The 22,559-nt window shown below is 37.4% G+C and overlaps 3 non-coding genes across 3 annotated transcripts; all 3 read right to left on the reverse strand.

Annotated features, from left to right (window-relative positions):
- Positions 1-14,351: 14,351 nt before the first annotated feature.
- On the reverse strand, positions 14,352-14,471 carry LOC112713735 (small nucleolar RNA Z278). Its single transcript, XR_003158704.1, has one exon. It is a non-coding gene; the product is annotated as a small nucleolar RNA Z278 (small nucleolar RNA).
- Positions 14,472-14,612: 141 nt separating this feature from the next.
- LOC112713733 (small nucleolar RNA Z278) lies at positions 14,613-14,725 on the reverse strand. The gene has a single exon (XR_003158703.1). It is a non-coding gene; the product is annotated as a small nucleolar RNA Z278 (small nucleolar RNA).
- A 56-nt stretch (positions 14,726-14,781) lies between these two features.
- Positions 14,782-14,874, reverse strand: LOC112713732 (small nucleolar RNA Z223). Its single transcript, XR_003158702.1, has one exon. It is a non-coding gene; the product is annotated as a small nucleolar RNA Z223 (small nucleolar RNA).
- Positions 14,875-22,559: the final 7,685 nt, after the last annotated feature.

A 22,559-nucleotide genomic window follows, 5' to 3' on the forward strand; every position in this document is an offset into this window, starting at 1 on the left:
AACAAAAACTACAACGTTTTCAAAGATTCTCCAGTGGCGGCATCTCGAGGTGAAGGAGGACAAGTCTGAAGAGGGATGGCATCAATAGTCCCATCAGGACGGTTCAAGATCTTAACATCAGGATCCGACTCGGGATGACCGACCCCAGCTGCAGGCATTGGAGAAGACGGCACGACAGAGTCTTTGGTAGCAGGAACAGGAGGAGGGTCGACTTCATCATCATCAGGGTCATCTGGGACAATCTTACCATCTTTTATGATGTTGTCCATTCAGAGTTTCAACAAAGCATGTCTGGACATTCAGAGTCTGCCAACCGAAGCAGCCATTATGGGCCTCATCAATGCCCTACGAGAAGGACCTTTTAGTTGATCCATATCAAAGAAACATCCCACATCTCTGAATGAAGTAAAAGAATGAGCAGAAAAATATATCAACATGGAGGAAAACTCACAACTAGGAGAAATCCCAAGATCCGGATTCTACAACTCCTCCCGAGATAAAGACAAAGATTCCAAGAAAAAAGATTATCTGCCTAGAGAGAAGATTAAGAAATACCACAATTACACCCCTCTCCGGGTGTCTCTTATGGAAGTTTACAGAGAAATATCCCACACGGAGAAGATTTCACCACCCTGACCACTTAAAAGCAAAAAGGGAGTAGGAAATCGGATGGAATATTGCGAATACCATTGAATCTATGGACATCCCACCAACGAATGCTTCAACTTGAAGAATATCATAGAAAAATTGGTAAGAGAAGGGAGACTAGATCAATACCTAGCCAATAAGACAGATAAACCCAGAAAGAGAAGAAGGGATGAGGAGGTTGGTCGAACAAAACAACCACCTCGTACCCCGGAAAGGCATATTCACATGATACATGGGGATTCGCAGGAGGAGGTATCTCCAAATCATCTCGCAAAAGACACCTCAAAGAAGTATACCATGTCCAGGGAGGAGAAGAGGCACCCGACCTTCCTACTATCACCTTTACTAAAGAGGACGCAGCTGGCGTGATCTCGGGACATGACGATCCCATTGTAATTACTATCGTATTGGCCAACGCTAACCTCCACCGAACACTGGTGGACCAAGGAAGCTCAGCCGACATCCTATTCAAAACAGCCTTCGACAAGCTTAGCCTAGAAGAAAAAGAGCTCAAAGCATATCCGAACAGCTTATTCGGACTAGGAGACACACCAATCCAACCACTTGGATACATCTCGCTACACACACCTTTGGAAAAGGGAACCGATCAAGGACCCTCAATATAGATTACATCGTGATCGACGTAAGCTCAGCCTACAACGCTTTAATAGGTCGGACAACGTTAAATCAGCTGGGGCTAGTAGTCTCGACTCCACATCTATGCAAGAAATTTCCAACTACAGAAGGGATCGCTATGGTAAAAGGAGACCAAAAGATGGCCCGCCGCTGTTACAACAATAGTCTGAACCTCAGAGGCAAAGGAGAAGAAGTCCACACCATCAAACTTGGAGGAGTTCGAGGTCGGGAAGAATTCCATCCACAACCAGAAGGTGAGATAGAAAAAGTCCAAATCGGAGATGTCCTTGACAAAATAACCAATATTGGTACAACCCTTAAAGGAGACACAAAGAAATCCCTTATACAGTTCCTAATAGAAAATGCCAACCTCTTCGCATGGAAAGCCGTAGACATGCCGGGCATTGACACCAAGTTAATGTGCCACAAGCTGGCAGTATATCCAGGGTCTCATCCAATATAGCAGAGATGCAGAAAGCTTAGACCAGAAAGATCCCAAGCCATTGAAGAACAGGTATAAGCTCTACTGGAGGCAGGATTCATAAGAGAAGTCAAATACCCATTATGGTTAGCCAACGTCGTCTTGGTGAAAAAATCAAATATCCGCTCATCACAACACCAAACTTAAACCATTGCTTGTCCCCAAGCAACTAAAAATACAGTAGAATAAAAAGAAAATTAAGATACAGTAAATTTCTAATTTTCAAATTAAGCTTAGTTATTATTAGATGAGCGGGAATTAGTAGCATTTTGCTTCTAAATAGTTTTTGCATCTCACTATCCATTGAAACTCAGAGATGTAGGCATCCCTAGGAACTTAGAATCTAGTTGATATTATTGACTTTTCTAGTTAAGCTTATTTTAATTCTTGAACACAGCTTTTAGAGTCTGGTCTGTGACCCTAAGCACTCTATTTTCCAATATTACCACCGGATATATTCATGCCACAGACACTTTAATTGGGTAAACCTTTTCAGATTGTGACTCAGCTTTGCTAGAGTCCCTAAATAGAGGTTTTTAGAGTTCTTAAGCACACTCTTTTTCCTTTGGACCACGACTTTAACCGCTCAGTCTCAAGCTTTTCACTTGACACCTTCACGCCTCAAGCACATGGTTAGGGACAGCTTGGTTAAGCCGCTTAGGCCAGGATTTTATTCCTTTGGGCTCTCCTAACCACTAATACTCAAAGCCTTGGGCCCTTTTTCCCTTGCCTTTTGGTTTGAAGGATTATTGGCTTTTTCTGCTTGCTTTTTCTTTTTCTTTTTATTTTCTCTTTTTTTTTCGCCACCTTTTTTTTTCGAATGCAAGCGTCTTCTTTTTCTTTTTGCTGCTTTTTCTTGCTTCAAGAATCAATTTTCAGATTTTTCAAATTATCAATCATACTTTTCCTTTTTTCTTATTCTTTCACGAGCCAACATTCATAAATTTCAACTTCAAATATGCACTATTTAATTATACATTCAGTAAACAAAAGCAATGCCACCACAACAACATAATAAAACTAATCTTATTTTAAACTTGAAATTCATGCATCTCTCAATTTTTTTCAAATAAAATTTTCTTTTAAGCATGATGAGAGATATATGAAATATTTCAGAACTTAAAGACATCAATGCAATTGATCATGCAACTTAGAACAAGAAAACAAATAACATAACAGAAAAATAGAAAAGGAAAGGAAGTAAAAGGGAACGAGCCCACCATTAATGGTGGCGCCTAGTGCTCCTCTTTGAGGATCTAATGTGCTGCTTGATCTCTTCTATGTCATCCCTTTGCCTTTGTTGCTCTTCCTTCATAGCCTTTTGGTCTTCCCTTATGGCTCTTTGGTCTTCTCTTATTCCATTGAGGGTGGTGGCATGCCCTTGTTGCTCATTCCTCAGTTGCTCCATATTAGTGCTCAATTCTCCAAGAGAAGTTTACCGTTGATCCCAATAGCTTTGGGGAGAAAAATACATTCCTTGAGTCATCTCAGGGATCTCATGATGAGGTAGATGCACATGCTCTTGTGCATTTTCTCTGGTTTTCTCCATCCACTTCTTAGTGATGGGCTTATCCTCCCTAATAGAGACATCTCCATTTATGACAATTCCAGCTGAATTGTATAGGTGACAGATGAGGTGTGGGAATGCTAACCTTGCATTGGTGTGAGGCTTCTCAACTACCTTGTACAATTCTTGAGGAATCACCTCATGTACTTCCACCTCAGTTCCAATCATGATGTAATGAATCATGATGGCTCTGTCAACAGTCACTTCTGATCGGTTGCTAGAGGGATGCTGGATGTTTGGATGAATTCCAACTATCTCCTAGCTATGGGTTTGAGGTCAACCCTTCTTAACTGAATGGGCTTGCCTTGGGAATTCCTTTTCTACTGTGCATCTTCTACACAGATATCTGAGAGCACTTGATCCAATCTCTGATCATGGTTGACTCTCCTAGTATAAGGATGAAGATCTCCTTGCAATAGAGGCAAGTTGAAGGCCAACCTCACACTTTTTGGGCTGAAATCTAAGATCCTTTCTCAAACCATAGTGACACAATTCCTTGGATTTGGGTTTACGTTGGTGTCATAGTTTTTGGTAACACATGCATTAGCATAAAACTCTTGAACCATGAGAATCCCAACATCTTGAATGGGATTGGTTAGGACTTCTCAACCTCTTCTTTGAATCTCTCTTCGAATTTTCGGATACTTATTCTTCTTGAGCATGAAAAGGACCTCAGAGATCACTTTCTTCTCAGCCACTACTTCATAGAACTGGTCTTGGTGAGCTTTGGTGATAAATCTCTCCATCTCCCAAGATTCAGAGGGATTGGCTATTGCCTTTTCTTTCCTCTTTCTAGAGGAGTCTCCAACCTTAGGTGCCATGAATGGTAATGGAAAGAAAAAAGCTATGCTTTTCCAGCACTAAACTTAAAACTTTGCTCATCCTTGAGCAAAAATAGAATAATGGAGAAGAAGAAAAAGAAAATAGAGAGAGGGACAGGGAGAGAGAGGGCTCGGCCTTATTGGGTGGAGAAGGTAAGAGAGGTGTGTTTATGTAGGGTAATAGAAAGGGGTATTTATAGGAGTGGTGAAGGTTAGGTTTTGGCCATAGGGTGGGTTATGGGTGGGAAAATCATTTTTGAAGTGGGTGGGGGTATGTGGGGGTTATGATGGTTTGCGGAAATGAAATGGATGTGATTGGGCTTGGATTTTTGGGGAAGTGTGTATGAAAAAGTGGGAAAGTAAGTAGGGTAGGTTGGGTAGGTGAAGATTCTGTGGAACCCACAATTTCTGAGAGGCTAGGGAATTTTGATTCCCTGCTTCTCTGCACTGGTGTTTGAATGCCCAAGGGATGCTCCCTGGCTGGCGTTCAACGCCAGCAATGCTCCTCTCTTGGGGCGTTGAATGCCCAGTGAGGACTTATTCACTAGCGTTCAACTTTGACACTCTTTCTATAGTGTTTTGTTCTCACTAGTGTCAAATTTTGTCTCTTGACTAGATGCTGCATATGATCATGACTCTAAAACTGAAAGAAAAACAAAACGAAAATAAATAATTGAGTAAAGTTGGGTTGCCTCCCAACAAGCGCTCTTTTAACGTCACTAGCTTTACCTTTAGCTCCTTACGGAGGTGAGTATGGGCTCATATTTTTGCCCCTAGTAGTGAATTTTCTTCCTGTCCTCAATGAATGAGCTCTACATGATCTAAAGATAGGACACGACTCACTGTATATGGTTGGACTGGATTCTTAGTGAAGACAACTCTTATGCCAGGTGAGAGGCTTTCAGTTGGGACCTTTTTGTCCCTCCAGCCTTTAGGTACTTTCTTTTTAGTACCTCTGTGTTTAGAGCTTACTGAGGGCTGCCCAACACCAAACTTAGAATTAATGTTTGGGGGCTTTGCAATGCTCTGCACAGAAAGAGAGGGTTGGCACACTAGGTGTTGCACAGTTATCTCTCTTTTAGAGGGAGAATTGGGGTGAGGCATCTTGAATAAGATATGGTCCTCCCCTAACTTTAGGGTTAGTTCTCCCTTAGCCACATCAATGATGGCATTGGTTGTGGCTAGAAAAGGTCTTCAAAGGATGACACAGTCATTCTCATCCTCTCCTATGTCCAAGACAATAAAGTTTGCAGAGATGTAATGGTTTTCAACTTTAACCAATACATCCTCTACTAAGCCATATGGCTTCTTCATGGTCTAGTCTGCCATCTCTAATGAGATGTGTGCAGCTTTTACCTCAAGGATTCCTAACTTATCCATTATAGAAAGTGGCATGAGGTAACTTGACCCTAGGTCAAATAGAGCCTTATCAAAGGTTATAGTACCTATGGTGTAAGGAATCAGAAAGCGTCCAAGATCTGGAAGCTTCTAAGGTAGCTCTTGCCGAACCAAAGCATGGAGTTCTTTGGTAACCAGTGGAGGTTCTTCCTCCAGAGGCTTAGGACCAAATAGCTTGGCATTCAGCCTCATAAGAGCTCCTAGGTACCGAGCAACTTGTTCTTCCCAAGTGTCTTCATCCTCATCTGAGGATGAGTAGTCATCAGAACGTTTGCACTGCAGAAGTGCATTCAAAGGAACCTCTATTGTCTTTATGGTTTTTTTCAGTTCTGGGCTAGAGGGTTTTTGAGTGGGTTTTAGGAACTCAAAGGGTGTACTTTGACTGGCGTTCAATGCCAGCTTTGTTAGCTTATTAGGCATTGAACGCCCTTGCTGTCCACCCTGACTGGCGTTAAACGCCAGTCCCTCTAGCATTCTGGGCGTTGAACACCTAGTAGGGATGTCCTTGCTGGCGTTTAACACCAGGTCCCCTGGGTAAGTGGGCGTTAAATGCCCAGTGAGGTCTTCCTCATTGGCGTTCAGCGTCAGAATGGCTGGGAGTTTGGGCGTTAAACGCCCAGTGAGGGGTTTCTCACTGGCGTTCAGCGCCAGAAAGCCTTCCTAGTTGGGCGTTTAATGCTCAGACAGTGCTCCCTGGCTGGCGTTCAAACCCCAGCTTTTCTTCCAAAATGGGCATTAAACGCCCAGTGAGGAGTTCCTCACTGGCGTTTAACGTTTGACTTGCTGCCATTGTGGGCGTTTAATGCCCTGCGAAGGCTTCTTCACTAGCATTCAACGCCTTCTCATTCTCCCCTAACTCGGCCTCTACCTCCATGGTTATGGCCTTGCACTCTTCTCTGGGATTCACCTCATTGTTATTGGGAAGAGTGTTAGGAGGAACCTCAGAGATCCTCTTGCTCAGTTGACCAATCTGTACTTCTAAATTTCTAATGGAGGATCTTGTTTCATTAATGAAAGTATGGGTGGTCTTAATGAGGCTGGAGACTAGAATGGCTAAGTCAGAAAGGTTCTGCTTAGAGGTCTCCATATTTCCTTTAGAAGATGGAAATAGTGGTCTGTTATTGAATATATTCTGGTTCCTACCACCTTGATTGAAACCTTGCTGAGGTTTCTGTTGATCCTTTCATGAGAGGTTTTGATGATTCCTCCATGAAGGGTTGTAAGTTTTTCCATAGGATTCTCCCATGTAATTCACCTCCTCCATGATGGGATTATTAGGATTATAAGCTTTTGTTTCACAAGAAGCTTCCTAATTACTGCCAGCTGCAGTTTGCATCCCAGTGAGATGTTGAGAGATCATGTTGACCTGTTGGATCAAGATCTTATTCTGAGCCAGGATGCATTTAGAGTCCTAATTTCATAAACTCCTTTCTTCTGAGAGGTTCCATGGTTTACATGATTCCTTTCAGAGGTGTACATGAATTGGTTCTTTGCAACCATCTCAATGAGCTCTCTAGCTTCGGTAGGCGTTTGTTTCGAGTAGAGGGATCCGCTTGCAGAGTTGTCCAATGAAATTTTGGACATCTTAGACAAACCATCATTGAACACACCTATGATGGACCACTCTGAGAGCACGTCAGGAGGACATCTCTTGATCAGTTGCTTGTATCTTTCCCAAGCTTCATAGAGGGATTCACCTTCTCTTTATCTGAAGGTTTGAACTTCCACTCTAATATTACTCATCTTTTGAGGAGGAAAGAACTTAGCCAGAAAAGCATTAACCAGCTTTTCCCAAGAGTCAAGACTCTCTCTAGATTGGACATCCAACCAGATTTCAGCTCTGTCTCATAAAGCAAAGGGAAAGAGCATTAGCTTGTAGACTTCAGCATTAACTCTATTAGTCTTTACAGTATCACAGATCTGTAAAAATTCTGCTAAGAACTGATGTGGATGTTCCAATGGAAGTCCATGGAATTTGCAGTTCTATTGTAGAAGAGAGACTAACTCAGGCTCAAGCTCAAAATTGTTAGCTCCAATGGCAGGTACAACAATTCTTCTACCGTAAAAGTCAAAGGTAGGCATGGTAAAGTCACTAAGGACCTTTCTAGGCTCCTCTTGAGGTTCAGCCATGTCCTCTGTTTCCTGTTCAAAACTTTCTAAAATGTCTCTTCCGGAGTGTTGTGCTTTAGCTTGTTGTAATTGCCTCCTCAAAGTCTTTTCAGGTTCAGGATCAGGAGTTAAGAGGGTTTCTTTATCCATGTTCCTGGTCAGATGTGAAGAATGAAGAAGAAGTAAAAGAAGTAGAAGAAAAATACCTTGGAAATAGTAGATAAGAGTAAACAAAAGAAGATAGAAAGAGCGAAAATGGAATATGAGAGTGGGTAAGAAATCGAATAATAGAGATGTGAGAAGAAGAGAAGTATAAATAGAAAAAGTAAATAAGAATTAAAATATTTTTGTTTTTATTTTATTTATTAATTAATTAATTTTTGAAAAAGAAGAGAGAGAAGAAGAGATATTATTTTCGAAAATTAAGAAGAGAAGAGTTAGTTAGGAAGTTTTGAAAAATAAGATAGAGAAGATAAGATATTAATTAAGAAAAGATTTGAATTTTTGAAATTAAAAAAAGATAAGATAAGAGATTAAAAAGATATGATTTTAAAATTGGAAGTTAGAAAAGATAAGATAAGAAATTTAAAAAGATTTGAAAAATATTTTACGAAGATAAGATTTTGAAATTTGATTTTTGAAAAAGTTTGAATTTTAAAGTTTAAAATTTGAAAAAGATAAGATAAGATTTTTAATTTTTGAAAAAGAAGAGAGAGAAGAAGAGATATTGTTTTCGAAAATTAAGAAGAGAAGAGTTAGTTAGGAAGTTTTGAAAAATAAGATAGAGAAGATAAGATATTAATTAAGAAAAGATTTGAATTTTTGAAATTAGAAAAAGATAAGATAAGAGATTAAAAAGATATGATTTTAAAATTGGAAGTTAGAAAAGATAAGATAAAAAATTTAAAAAGATTTGAAAAATATTTTACGAAGATAAGATTTTGAAATTTGATTTTTGAAAAAGTTTGAATTTTAAAGTTTAAAATTTGAAAAAGATAAGATAAGATTTTTAATTTTTGAAAAAGATATGATAAGATTCTGAAGAAGATAAGATTTTTGGAAAGGATGTGATTTTTATTTTTGAAAAATATGAATTTTGAAATCTTGACAACTAAGATATGATCAGATAAAAACTTAAAATTAAAATTTGAATTTTTATGTATGATTTTCAAAAATTATGGTTGGAATTAAGTTATAAAAAGGTTTTTTTTTTTATTTTTTGAATGTATTGACGAAAGAGAAAAATACAAAAAAGACACAAGACTTAAAATTTTTAGATCTAGCACCCTTATTTTTCGAGTTTTTGGAGCGAAACACCAAGAGACACCAAACTTAAAAATTTTAAGATCAAGACACATACAAGACTCAAGAACACTTTGAATACTAACTAAGAACACTTTGAACAAAATTTAAAGACTCAGAGAACACAATAACATAAAAAGAACACCAAACTTAAAATTTTTAGGAAACCAAAACAAAATGTTCGAAAAACACAAAAAAAATAATAAGAAAACACGAAACAAAAAAATTGAAACAAGATTTAACCAAAGAAAAATTATTTTTGAAAATTTTTTTAGAAAGGATGACAAAAAAGGAAAAACAATTACCAAGAACATAAGCGAAGGCTTTAACCAATTAAGTAAAGAAAATAAAATTATTTTTGAAAAACCTTTTTAGAATTTTCGGAAAAAAATAGAAAAGGAAAAATAAAAATAAAAGACTCAACACAAACACAAACAAAGAGTCAAATCTAGAACAAAAATTAAACAAAGAAAAGAAAAATATTTTTGAAAAATTTTTAGAATTTTTCAAAAATTGAGGAAGAAGAAAAAAACATAAAAGACTCAAATAAAAATTACCTGATCTTGGGAGCAAGACAATCCTTTAGTTTGTCCAAACTCAACAATCCCCGACAACGGCGCCAAAAACTTTGTGCACGTATGCAAACCACACACTTTTGTACAGTAGTACTAGCAAGTGCACTGGGTCGCCCAAGTAATACCTGAGCGAGTCAGAGTCGATCCCATGGAGATTGTGGCTTGAAGCATGCTATAGTTATCTTGCAGGTCTTAGTCAAGCAGAATCAAAAGGTTGTTGGATTAATTTTGAATGATTATATGTCATATATGGAGTTGTACGAGGAATGTGTGAAAGGAATACTGAATTGGAATAAATGATGGGAACAGAGTTGAGAGTTGGAGTTGCTTTGCCTTTCTGAATTAGCTTTGGTACTACTGCTCTCCTTGCTTGTGAGTGATTTCTTCAATGGCAAGCTGTATGTGATTGACACTGGTTTGAGCAGCTGCTAATACTCCTCCAGATTTGAACCCCAGGTTTTGTGTGGATCCATCTCTACTTGAGGGTGATTTACGTACAGTCCATTCTCCTTTATGATCCTACTCAAATTGCCACATACAAGGTCAGATCTTCTGGATCAGAGAATGCTGCATCTTTGGGTTCTAGCCTCTACCGCAGAGACCCTAATCTCCTCAGAAATCGGCTGAACTGATGTCTCGAGAAGTCCCCAACGAAGTCGTGGATTAGCCATCTGAGAGATATATATTCAAGCTATTGGTCGTCCTTGTCCGGTGAAAGATGCATTCTGACCCAAGTAGACGCGAGTGTTTGTCAGGCACGGTCATCTTAATGTGAAAAACAGAGCTAATTGGTTAGATCATGCTATTCACCACGATGAAGTACGAATATACATCTTATAATTAATCAATCATGGATCGAAGAGAAATAGTAGTACTTTTTTTAATTCATAGGACTCAGCAGGGCTCCTCTCCTCAACCTTGGAGGTTTAGAAACTAATACTGAAGGTAAAAACAATGTAAAATGTGAATAATCTATAAAAGGTTCGAAGATGCTTGAATTACATAAATTTAATCCCTTAAATACTAAATAGATGACTAGTAAGGGTAAAACAGTCTATTAAGTGCTAAAATCCACTTCTGGGGCCCACTTGGTGAGTGTTTGGGCTGAACTTTGATGAGATCCACGTGCTATGAGGTTTCTTGGGCGTGAAATGCCAGCTAGGGGGTCCTCATTGGGCGTTTGGATGCATAGTCTCTGCTTTTGGGTGTTGGACGCTTGGAAGGGGTCAGGAAGCTGGCGTTGGACGCCAATTTTAGGCCCTTTAATCTGAAGTAAAGTATAAACTATTATATATTGCTGGAAAGCACCGGAAGTCAGCTTTCCATAGCTGTTGAGGGGCTTCATTTGGACTTCTTTAGCTCAGAAAAGCCTTTCTGAATGCATGCAGGTCAGATCCGGACAGCATCTGCAGTGCTTTCTCTGTGTCTGAATCAGACTTCTCCTTCAGCTACTCAATTTTAGCCAAAAAATACCTAAAATTGTATAAAAACTCATAGTAGAATGCAAAAATGTGAATTTAACACTAAAACCTATAAAAACTTACTAAAAACTAAATAAAAACTACTAAAAACTATATGAAAGTTATGTTAAAAGCGTATAAAATATCCGCTCATCAACAAGAACCTCCTGATTTGGTTTGTAACTGAACAAGTCGCTATATAGTTTGAAGCAAGCAAGTCAGCAGTTGAACACCAAGCTTGTTTCAGTCCATGCAGAATTTGGATACACAATCAAAGTCTGACTATTCATTGTTCACCAAGCAAATAACTTCAGGTTTTACTGCTATTCTAGCATATATATGTAAACGAACTTGTGTTGGGAGGGGATGATGCTAAAGAAATTGAGAGCATCAAATCTATTCTAAATGCCAAAGTCAACATCAAGGATTTAGGAAAGCTCAAATATTTCCTAGGCATGGAGATTGCTTATAACAAACATGTACTTGCCTTATATCCAAAGAAGTAGTACACTACGGATCTTTTGGAGGAATTTGGGTTACTAGAGGCGAAACCAGTTTCGACGCCGATGGACTATTCCATTCACCTTTCCAACACTACAAGAAAAATACCCATTCAGGTACACTTGAAAAGTGTAGCCAAAAGTGAAAAAAAAAATGCTGCCTTAGGCCTACGCTTTTTGGGCTACGGCTACGCTTTTTGGGCTACGGCTACGCTTTTTGGGGTGATTCCTATTCAGCCGTTGCCTATTCTCAAAGGCTACGTTTTCCTGCACCAAGGACTACGCTTTTTGCGTTTGGAAATAGGCTATGCTTTTCAAGTGATGTTGTCCAGGACCAAAGGCTATGCTTTTTAGCTTTTATTTTTCTAGAATAGGCTACGCTTTTCAATGCTACTGCCTCACTTGTAAAGCGTAGCCACATTGTATACCATAGCTACTTTTTATAAGTGTAGCCTTAGGTCCCTCTTTTTTTTGTATACTATAGCTACTATATATAAGTGTAGCCTTAGGTCCCTCATTATTTTTTTATTTTCTATATATATATATATTCTAATAATTTTTTTTCTAAAACCTAATATTTAGTAATATGATTATATATATAATCCTATGTTTTTTTAATTAAATTAGTCAAAAATTATAAAATAAAAATAAATACATAATAATACCATACAATATTCTTTAAATAATAAAAATTATCCTTTAAAAAAATATATTTATAATGAACTAAAAATATTGGGATGATCATAAATGAGTATTCATACATCTCACACTAAATTAAACATACCCATATCAAAATATACATTAGACCACTTAGAATTTACTACTAATAAACTATAAATAAATAAAAATCAAGAAAATGTAAAGTAAAACCATGATTATTGTGAGATACAAGTTGTAACAATGCAACCAATAACTATGGAAAAATCCTGTGTTGCAGGGCCACTGTGTAATGGCACTACTGTGCCAGGTTTAACTAATAATTCCATAAATTCATCACTGCTAAGTCTCAAGCTCTCTATTTCTTCCACTGGCCATTGAAGCAAATTAGTTCCAATCTTCTTGTCATACAATACTATTTACGAAATAGTCTGATTCCAGCACCCAAAACACAAACATTTGTGGATTAGAGATTCTTACTAATCAAAGTAATTTACTCATCAATATATAAGATTAAATTACAATGTGTCAAACTTTTAAAGTTGACTCTTTGTGCTACTAAAGTACTTGTTTTCTATTTTCTTTCTTTTCCTTTTGAATTCAGGCATTATCATATTGAAATTGGTACAATAGGTCAGTAGCACATGTTTGAAAGTGCCATTTGAAACTTGAAGTAGATTCACAAAAACCAGGACTGAGAATTATTAGATAAACATTACCAATCAAGAACATATAACACAACATAAGGAACCAAAAAAAGATAAACATTACCAGACACTTAACATCGATAACACGACATAAGATCTTTGACGGGAAGATCGTATTTGGGAGATTTCTGGTTCTTCATCTGCCTCAAATCTTATTCTGTAGGTTCTGGCAACTACAAAAAAAATTAAAATTATATAACACTTACTAAACCCCTTAAGGCTTAAATTTGAAAGCATACATAGCACAAAAAAGGAAAAAAATGAAATTCACAAACAAAATCAGAAACAAGGTAAAGAAGTGTATATCATACCAATTCAATGTGACCCTGAGGGAAATAGAAAACTCTGTCTTGAACACAAGGAACATCCATTAATAGCCCTGCACACAGCCTCCATAGCTCTTTAAACAAATCATCACCAGCCCCATCTGCCACAAAACAAAACACAAACATGTTGGAAACTTTGCATGGTTTTTTTCAGACCAAAGTTGGAAAATTTTTTCTCTCATTTTTGCATTAAGCTCTTCTTTAGTAACCTCCATGTTCACAAGGGAAAAAGGTCATTCACTTCATATTGAAAAATTAAAGGAAAACATTAAAAATGAAGGGTCCCAACAACATTAGTCAATTGCTAAAAGAACACAGACATTACTCTTTTTCAGCTCAACATTCACATTAACCAAACATGGTAACAACAAAACCACATGAAAATAAATAAATAAGTGGGAGATATTGAGCAGAAGAAGAGATATTATTAGATCCATTAAGACTTAAAAGAGTCAACTATCTAAGGTAAAGAGTCAATCATAGTCTCTTGTAACTCATCTCCAAGATAGCCACTAGAAACATGGAACCCGTTATCCAATAACAAGTAGTTTGCCACAGTACCCATAAATATATAGATAATAATAAGAGACAATAAAAAAGACACGAAAGGAGAGAATGAAGGGCATACCTCATTTTGGATCTTGTTGCATAAAGATTCAACCAATTGATTTCTGTCAATCCCATATTAACCACTTCCTGAAGAAGCTCTTCGTCAGTCTGCAAAACCATGATATTGGTGGAATTTGTATATATGAACTGATTATAATATATCCAGAAATTCAAATGAAAATGCAACAACAAAAGCCAAAGTTTAGGTTCAAAATCAGCAACAATATCAACTCAGCCAGAGCATTCTAAATTTCAAATATTCACAAACAAACCAACAAATCATGAAATAGAAACTATAGATATTCAATTGGAGCACCTAAATCTGGAGGAAACAATCCAGATTTGAAAATTATCCTGCATAATTATATAGAAAAATAATTAAAAAAATATTAATAATGAGATACAAATAAACTGAAAAATAATGAGATACAAAATTATCCTGCATAAAGTAAAAATCGTTTATGAGATATTCTAGTTTCACTAGCCCAGATTTGAAGAATCCAAAGAAAAAACAATGCTTGAACTCAAAAAAAAAAAAAGAAAAAAAGATGAGCAACCTCAGTTTTATTCTTTAATGTCATTAACTTCTAGCAACACCAAGTAGGTTCTCCCTAAAAAAATAGGAACTTGGATACATTGCAACCTCGGACACGTTGGATTGAAAACATCATCGGCAGTGGAAACATTAAAAAATAGTATTTAAAACAAAAAAATAATAATACTAAGTCAATTAACTCAAGTATGAGTGAAGGAAATTTGATTAGGATACAGCTAAATGGTTAAATTCAAAATAGGAACATTAGTTTACAAAAGAAAGCCTCAGTTGAACCATTGAAGTAAAATGAATGTAGCTTCACCAAGTAGGTTCTCCTGTAAACAGGGTCTTGGCTCCATAACACCTCAAACAGTTGGGTTGAATCATCACAGACTATGTTTGGCACTCAATTAACATGCATGAACAATATCTTAAAAAATAATAAATGCAGAAAGGTTCTGAAATATAACAGCTTCATTAATCACGATTTTTTCAGAAGCAAAACTGGCATTTGAAGCTGAATTATTATCCTCATAGACAACCAGAAATACATCAAGTAGAAAATTGAAAATCAAATGTTTATTAAATCAGAACTCAACGTTGGATAAAAGATTGATTGCCATAGAAGTCATTACTTACAGTATTTTATCAACTTCCTTCAGAATATCGACTACAACTGCCTGCATGTCCTTCCTACTAGGTTCTTTCTTGGACTTCTTACTACATTTTCCTTTTCCTAACAATGGCATAGGAACAGAATAATTTGAGATGGAAAATTTACAAATACACACATTCTTATAAAATACAGAACCATGTTGTGTAACTTGATACGAATTCATATCAAGGGTATGTGATGAGCGGATAATCTATACGCTTTTTGGCATTGTTTTTAGGTAGTTTTTAGTAGGATATAGCTACTTTTAGGGATGTTTTTATTAGTTTTTATGTAAAATTCATATTTCTAGACTTTACTATGAGTTTGTGTGTTTTTCTGTGATTTCAGGTATTTTCTGGCTGAAATTGAGGGACCAGAGCAAAAGTCTGATAGAAGGCTAACAAAGGATTGCTGATGCTGTTAAATTTTGACCTCTCTGCACTCAAAATGGATTTCTAGAGCTGTAGAACTCCAAATGGCGCGCTCTCAATGGCGTTGAAAAGTAGACATCCAGATCTTTCCAGCAATATATAATAGTCTATACTTTATTCGAGATTAGATGACGTAAACTGGCATTCAACGCCAGTTCCATACTGCATTCTAGAGTCAAACGCCAGAAACACGTCACGAACCAGAGTTAAACGCCAAAAACACGTTACAACTTGGCGTTTAGCTCCAAAAGAAGCCTCTGCACGTGTAAATCTCAAGCTTAGCCCAAGCACACACCAAAGTGGGCCCCGAAAGTGAATTTTTGCATTAATTACTTATTTCTGTAAACCCTAGTAGCTAGTCTAGTATAAATAGGACATTTGACTATTGTATGAGACATCTTTGGATTACTTTTGGATTACCTTATGATCCTTTGATCACGTTTATGGGGGCTGGCCATTCGGCCATGCCTGAACCTTGATCACTTATGTATTTTCAACGGTGGAGTTTCTACACACCATAGACTAAAAGTTTGGAGCTCTGCTGTACCTTGAGTTTTAATGCAATTTCTACTATTTTCTCTTCAATTCAGCTTATTCTTGTTCTAAGATATCCGTTGCACTTCAACCTGATGGATGTGATGATCCGTGACACTCATCATCATTCATCCTTATAAACGCGTGACTAACAACCACTTCCGTTCTACCTTAGACCGAGCGTGTGTTTTTTGGATTCCTTAATCAGAATCTTCATGGTATAAGCTATAACCCTTTGGCGGTCATTCTTGAGAATCTGGAAAGTCTAAACCTTGTCTGTGGTATTCCGAGTAGGATTCAGGGATTGAATGATTGTGACGAGCTTCAAACTCGCAATTGTTGGGCATGATGACAAACGCAAAAGAATCAATGGATTCTAATCCGACATGATCGAGAACCGACAGATGATTAGTCGTGCTGTGACAAGAGCATTTTGACCTTTTTCACTGAGAGGATGGGAAGTAGCCATTGACAAAGGTGATGCCCTACATACAGCTTGCCATGGAAAGAAGTATGAAGGATGGAAAGTAAGAAAGCAATATGTTGCAGAGATTCAACAGGGGTAAAGCATCTCCATACACTTATCTGAAATTCCCACCAATGATTTACATAAGTATTTCTATCTTTATTTATGTTTTATTTATCTTTATATTCGAAAACTCCATAACCATTTGAATCAGCCTAACTGAGATCTACAAGATGACCATAGCTTGCTTCATACCAACAATCTCCGTGGGATCGACCCTTACTCACGTAAGGTTTATTACTTGGACGACCCAGTGCACTTACTAGTTAGTTGTGCGGAGTTGTGAAGAAAGTGCTGAGTTAGTAGATGCGCATACCAAGTTGAATGCCATTGTTAGAGATCACACGTTGAAGTTGGAGCACACTTTGGAGGCTTAGGCCACGCTTTTAAAGTGTGGCCCATGACAAAATTAAAGGAGAATAAGCAATCATCATACAATGCTCCGCTCTTGCCAAGAGCAGAGCATTACCTTGATGCAAAGATAAGCTTGGAAGCAAAATTTTGGCTAATTTAAAATCTAGGCGCTCACAACATGACCATGCCTCCTTCAAAGGGCTATAACTTGAGCTACAGATGTCCAATTGATGTGCTTCTAGTTGCATTGGAAAGCTAACATTTAGGGCTTTCCAACGATGTATGGCAATTCATATTTGGCATGAAATTGAGGCACGAATGAAATATATCTTTAAGGGCCAAAAACAAGCAAAAAAATCAGCCAATGCTTCCACCAAGGCTCGAAGCTGGAGCCTCACTCCAAAGCAAAGTGGCGCTCACTTGGAGAGCAAAGCGCTCTCTTGGAGAGAATTGTCGTACTCTCTCCCAAATAAAATGCAAGGAAATTGGGCAAGAGTGCAACCCCCAAGGCTTGAACACGGATACCTCACCAAGGAAGCAAGGATGCTGCGTTCACTTGGAGAGCTGAGCGCTACATTGAAGAGCTGAGCATTACATGACACGGCCAGGGAGCAATGTTGCACGCACAAGACTTGGCAAGGCTTGGATGCTCCGCTCTTCGTGAGAGCAGAGCATTGCCCTGGGAGCAACACCCATGGGCCCAAAAATTGAATAAAAATTCCATTTAAATTCAATTTCTCTCCAAATTGAATCAAGGCCAACCAGACCCATTTCTCCTCAAATCCAAAGCAAGCAAAGCCCACATCATCACTCAAAGGCACAAGAACAAGCTAGAATTAGGATTTTCATTTAATTTGTTTTTTATTTCAATTTCATTTTGTAAAAAGCCTATATAAGGCACCATTTTCATCTTTGTTAGGGGAGTTGGCTCTAATAGAGAGCATTGGTAGGCTAGCTCCACTAGGGAGTAGTAGGATTAGAAAACTCTCTCTTTAACTTTCATTTCTGTTTTAAATCTTGCATTGAGAGTGGAAGGAATTCTGTTTTCATTCTCTATCTGCAACTTCTCTTTACTTCTTCTGCAATCTCTATTTTAATTCTCTGCAACTTTTCTCTTGTTGGATCAAGGAATGACTTGAGATCTAGGCTTGTTTTCTAGTCTCCTCCACCTCTGAGATCTTCAACATTCTTTTAAATTGCTGCAATTTAGCATCAGTCATTGTCTACTTTCAATCCCTCAAGCATTTTTACTTTTTGTTTCATTCCTCTTCAATTTCCTCTCCTGCATTCTGCAATTTCACATTTATGTTCACATTTAGCTTGGTTTAATTTCCTGCAATTTACAATTCCTGCAATTGCTCTAAGTTCTTATTCACTACAATTTTGCTTCCCTATTTACATTGCTCCAAATTTATTCTTCTTGCAATTTAAATTTCCAGTTGCTTGATCTATTGCTCTCTTTAATTTCCAACACCCCAGCCCCTTTACTTTTCATGCAATTTACCTTTCTTGTCAATTAAGATTTTGCTAATTTACTTTTCTTGCTCTTTAAGTTTCAGTCATTTTACTTTCTGCACTTCAATTTTCCTTGTTATTTTCTTTCTGTTGGCTACATTTCATCAAATTTCACTTCAATGTTAGCTTGACTAAACTAATCACCTACTAAAGTTGCTTGATCGATCAATCCCTGTGGGATCGACCTCACTCTAAGTGAGTTTTACTACTTGATGCGACCCGGTACACTTGCCAGTGAGTTTTTGGTGATTGGAAATTCGTTTTTTCCAAAATATCCCATCAAGTTTTTGGCGCCGTTGCCGGGGATTGATTTAGATCAACAATGATTAAGTGGGTGAGAAGTCTAGATTAAGCATTTTTTTTATTTTTGTTTTCTATTTTAAAGTGAAACCAAGGTGTTTGAGTTTTTGCCTCACTAAGAAATTCTCATCTCTGATATGAGTAATTTCAATTTTCATTGGTGTTGTGTTTTACAAAATTCAAATGGAGTTCAACTCATCTTATGATCAAACAAATTTTATGGGATATTATCCACCATCACTAATTTCCAATGATGGCTGGGAATATCACCAACAAATTACAAATCCTGAGCACTCCAATTCATGGAGATTTGCTTCAGAGACACAAGATGAGCAAGAGAATCATATGGGATACTTTCCACCACCACAAAATGATTCAAGTCATTATTCTAATGGTGGCTGGGAGTATCACCAAGGAATGAAAGAGCATCCACCTTCACATCCCTGTTTCTCATTTGAAAATTCTTCATCACTTGATTATGCCTCAACACAAAGTTTCCTCCAAAATCCATACAAGTCATCCCATCAATCACACAACTCATTCCACACCCCTCAACACAACTTCACCACAACACATCCACATCACCAAAATTACTCTCAACCTTCATCTCTTGAACCAGCAGATGAGGATTACCTTCAAGCCATTGAAATACATAGAAAACTCGTGGAAAGATACACACAACCCCAATCCTGGAAAGAAATCATCCTCAAGAAGATGAATGGGCCCTTAGAGCAAACAAGGGGGAACTTAGAACCATCAAACAGTGATGATGAAGACCAATTTGTGAGTGAGGAAGTGGAAAAATAAGAACAAAAGGTCCCTGTTGCAAGTAAAATTGTAATAAAGGATGAGGGACATGAGCCAAGGATTTTACAATCACAAAAGCTACTTGAGGTGACAATGAAACATAAAGATTCCCTCCCAAAGGAATTAATGAAAAATCATGACGAAAAAAGGGAGGAAGATACTCAAGAGAATTCACACTCAAGTGAAGTAAAGAAGAAAGAGGAAAGGCTCAAGGAACCACCAATACAAGAGGCTCTTGATGAAAAGAAGACTCCAATAATCACACAACCACCAAGACTTGGATTCAAGGAAGTGAAGGCAATTAACAAAAGCACCAAGAAGAGGATTGTGACCAAGCTACCAAAGACAATATTCATGAAGAATAAAGGGTCAACCACAAGCAATCCAACCCCTGGACCATTAGCAAGCAAGCTCAGTCAAGCCATGTACAAAAGAAAGCTTGCTGAAAGGAAACCAAGACAGGGGGCAATAGCTGAATCTTCTCCCCCCTTGAGGTCATTCCTCTTAACAAATTAGAAGAAGAGGAAGAAAGTGAAGAACAACATGCCAACAGTAGGTAATGTTTCTCTTCCTTGCTTTGCTTTCTTTCTTTGCTTTGTTTAAATTCAATAAATTGGCATATGGTTACATTCCAAGTTTGGTGTTGCCTTGCAACAAATTGTTTTCAATCTTTTTGGATGATTGCATCAAATCAAAAATGAAAGTGACACACCAAGATTCTAAGTTTGGTGTGCCACTTATTTTTCTAGGCAATTCATTCAAGCAACACTACTTGTCTGCATAATCATAATGCCTCTGCAATTTTATTTTTCTCATTTGGTTTAACATTTTAGTTTCCTCTTTATTCATTTACGTGTTTTTAATGCTTTCTTTTATTAACTGTATTTGTTAATACATCACCAAGAGAGCTTTATTCATGACAAGATTCTTGGCTTGGTGATTGTATTTAACATACAACAGTTTCATTTAGTCTTATTTCAAATAAAACGGACATAGGATTGCATTCTAAGTTTGGTATTGCTATGCAACAAAAATTTTCTTCCAATCCTTACCGATACTTGCATTAATTCCAAGTGAAAGCGTCACACTAAGTTTATGCCATGTATCGTGCACACCTTCTTATATATGCAATCAAAATGTCTCTGTCTCTTGTGCCTTGATTATTATCTTCAATTTTGCTTGCTTAGAACACATGTACTACTAAATTTTCATTGTGTAAGACATTCATGATCCATCTTAGCCCCATAGCCATTGTTCTAATTGTTGCTTAAGGATGAGCAAGCATTTTGAGTTTGGCAAGGGAAAGAGGAAGAATAGAGGAAAAAGGACAACAATAATGAAGTTGAACTACAAGGTTGTAGAGTTCCTTTTCTTCTCATTTGTTTCCAGCACTCTAAATTGCATGATTGTCTTTATCTCTCTGTTTGCATGTGTAGTATGACTAAGCATAGCTTGAATTTTGATTTGTAACATGTTGCTGTGGCATTATGACTACCAACTTGAGTTTTGTGAGTTTAAAAGCAATAAAGCATCATGATCATAAACAAACAAGGAATTAAAGAAGATTTTAGCATGTGCATACAAGTATTGGAAAGCTAGTATGATTAATTGTTGCTCAATTGCATTGGATTTTATTTAATTGAAGTTTTCATCTAGGACATTTTGTGAAATCTTTTGAAAATCATGAAAACCTTGAAGAAGCAAATACAATTAAAACAAGAAAAGAAAAAGGGAAAGAATGAGAAAGCTGAAGGCTCTGCGTACCAATGTCAATTTATTTGTTAAGTACTTGTGGTGTTTATGTATCAAGCCAAATGCTTGAAAACAAAACACTTAGAAGTCAAGGATAGGCACAAGTGCAAAAGCACTCCCGCAAAGCTCAAGGTTCTGAGCATCAATGATTAGAGAGTCAAGAAAAGAAAAGAAAAGTGAACTTAATGAAGTCCTCTAATTCAAATGCTTGTGGTGCTTATGTATCAAGTGGTAATACTTGAAAACAAAGCATTTAGAATCATAGCTTTGTTATTAACTCATGGGGGCAAAGCACCCAAAAGGAGAAGCTAATAAGAAAAATCAAAAGCTTGTTTCAAGGAAGAAATATAAGAGAAAGATTTCATAAATTGAGCTAGATAGAAGCATCAATCATTTACATCTCTTTTGTGATTGTAGCATGCTTAGAAAACTAGCTAACCATGAACATTGAGTTGCTATTCTTCTTACCTTGGATTGTCAATCTTTAATGCATGATTATTTTCTTGCTTGGTGACAAGCAAGGTTTAAGTTTGGTGTTGTGATGACATGTCACCATGTCATGTTTTTCTATGCTTATTCATAGAAGAAATTGATGATTTGTGCTTGAATAATGAATGCTTTTGTACTTAAATGCTATATTTCCTTGATCTTTTGATTTTATAAATTTTGTAGGAAATAAGAAGAAAAAGAAGCAAAGAAGTACAAAATAAGCTAAAAAGGAGAAAAAAAGAGCTTTGGGGAACACTTTAAAGTTGGAGCACACTTTGGAGGCTTAGGCCACGCTTTTAAAAGCGTGGCCCATGACAAAATTAAAGGAGAATAGGCAATCAGCATACAATGCTCCGCTCTTGCCAAGAGCAGAGCATTACCCTGATGCAAAGATAAGCTTGGAAGCAAAATTTTGGCTAAGTTAAAATCTGGGCGCTCACAGCATGACCATGTCTCCTTCAAAGGGCTATAACTTGAGCTACAGATGTCCGATTGATGTGCTTTTAGTTGCGTTGGAAAGCTGACATTTAGAACTTTTCAACGATGTATGGCAATCCATATTTGGCATGAAATTGAGGCACGAATGAAATGTATCTTTAAGGGCCAAAAACAAGCAAAAAAATCAGCCAAGGCTCGAAGCTGGAGCCTCACTCCAAAGCAAAGTGGCGCTCACTTGGAGAGCACAGCGCTCTCTTGGAGAGCGTTGTCGTGCTCTCTCCCAAATAAAATGCAAGGAAATTGGGCAAGAGTGCAACCCCCAAGGCTTGAACACGGATACCTCACCAAGGAAGCAAGGATGCTGCGTTCACTTGGAGAGCTGAGCGCTACATTGAAGAGCTGAGCATTACTTGACACGGCCAGGGAG

This window comes from Arachis hypogaea, chromosome 9 (assembly GCF_003086295.3).
Source record: "Arachis hypogaea cultivar Tifrunner chromosome 9, arahy.Tifrunner.gnm2.J5K5, whole genome shotgun sequence".
In the NCBI taxonomy this organism is placed as follows: Eukaryota; Viridiplantae; Streptophyta; class Magnoliopsida; order Fabales; family Fabaceae; genus Arachis; species Arachis hypogaea.